Below are 1,791 nucleotides of genomic sequence, written 5' to 3'. Positions count from 1 at the left end.
TTCATCCTCTGTCTCCCCCCCGCTTCATCCTCTGTCTCCCCCCCGCTTCATCCTCTGTCTCCCCCCCGCTTCATCCTCTGTCTCCCCCCCGCTTCATCCTCTGTCTCCCCCCCGCTTCATCCTCCGTCTCCCCCCCGCTTCATCCTCCCTCTCCCCCCCGCTTCATCCTCCCTCTCCCCCCCGCTTCATCCTCCCTCTCCCCCCCGCTTCATCCTCCCTCTCCCCCCCGCGCTTCATCCTCCCTCTCCCCCCCGCGCTTCATCCTCCCTCTCCTCCCCGCTTCATCCTCTGTCTCCCCCCTCCCCCCCGCTTCATCCTCCCTCTCCCCCCCGCTTCATCCTCCCTCTCCTCCCCGCTTCATCCTCCCTCTCCCCCCCGCGCTTCATCCTCCCTCTCCCCCCCGCGCTTCATCCTCCCTCTCCCCCCCGCGCTTCATCCTCGGTCTCTTCTTTTGCAGAATGGCCTCATCGATTTCTCCTTCTTCTCTCCGGATTGTTTCCATCTCACCATGAAAGGTCACGAACAAATGGCGAAAGGACTGTGGAACAATATGGTAACCGTGCAGTGCTGCCGTCGTGTCCGTACTGAGGGATGGAGCCTCAGCAGCATGCACAGGGGCAGGCATGCTGGGAGTTGTAGTCCTACATGTATCGGAGGGTAGTAGAGACAATGGGATATGGAGATAACAGGCAACCAGAGGTCCAACCATCTGAGACCCGCCCACTGGACTCTTTACTTGCTTTTAGGCCACACCTAGTTGTTTGATGAAAGTGTAAATCTGGCCTTAAAGGTACAGGCCACTGAAATTTTGTTTCATCCTCTCTCCATTTTTGCAGCTTCAGCCAGAAGGAAACAAGTCTCGTCTGCGGACGTTCTCCGAGGACGTGGAGCTGCTGTGTCCTTCCCAGGTGATGTGATGGCGGCTGCACTGTGGTTAATATTTTCCTCTTGGTACTTGTAGTCCTTCCAGTCAGCTGGAAGTATTTTGGTGGAGAGGCTCTAACCTGCGGCGGCGGATTATGGTGCAGCGATCATGTGGCTGATGCCAGCGGTTATTTATACATATTGGAAGAATTAATAGCGCTGCGCCAGACTTTCCATCCACTGCGGCGTTAGTCGCTGATATTCACCTCTCTATTCCAGGCTCAGCCGTATATCTACACCAAGAGGGCGGTGAGCGCCACCACGGCGGCCAGAGCAGCCACAAGCTCCGCCGCGCTGATCATCGCCCTCCTCTGCTCCGCGCTCATCCCGCTCCGCACATAACATGGCGGCCGCCGGAGGGAATCCTGGAATAATGTAACGGAGAAGTGGAAGAAATGAGAAAACTGACATCAAAGTGCAAAGTGTGTACGGGGGCGAAACATCGATGTGCAGCGACTGATAGCGATCAATAAAGAATCGTCTTACCGAGCCTCCGATTGTAATCCTCCTGGAGCTTTATAAGAGGAGCGGCCGAGATCCCTCACCTGTGTGTATATGTATATGTATATGTATGTATATACAGGGGCATCTCACTAAATTAGAATATCATCAAAAAGTTAATTTATTTCAGTTCTTCAATACAAAAAGTGAAACTCCTATATTATATAGTCATTACACGCAGAGGGATCTATTATATAGAGTCATTACACGCAGAGGGATCTATTATATAGAGTTATTACACGCAGAGGGATCTATTATATAGTCATTACACACAGCGATCTATTATATAGAGTCATTACACACAGGGATCTATTATATAGAGTCATTACACGCAGAGGGATCTATTATATAGAGTCATTACACGCA

General features: G+C 52.3%; 1 long non-coding RNA gene across 1 annotated transcript; it reads left to right on the top strand.

Moving 5' to 3' along the window:
• Nucleotides 1-434: 434 nt before the first annotated feature.
• On the top strand, nucleotides 435-1,540 carry LOC141152810 (uncharacterized). Its single transcript, XR_012247149.1, has 3 exons — nucleotides 435-553; nucleotides 837-908; nucleotides 1,144-1,540. It is a non-coding gene; the product is annotated as an uncharacterized lncRNA (long non-coding RNA).
• Nucleotides 1,541-1,791: the final 251 nt, after the last annotated feature.

The sequence above is a fragment of the Phyllobates terribilis genome, unplaced genomic scaffold (genome assembly GCF_046119375.1).
Source record: "Phyllobates terribilis strain yellow unplaced genomic scaffold, ASM4611937v1 Scaffold_7__3_contigs__length_470593459, whole genome shotgun sequence".
Lineage (NCBI taxonomy): Eukaryota > Metazoa > Chordata > Amphibia > Anura > Dendrobatidae > Phyllobates > Phyllobates terribilis.
This window is presented reverse-complemented; position numbering and strand designations above follow the sequence as displayed.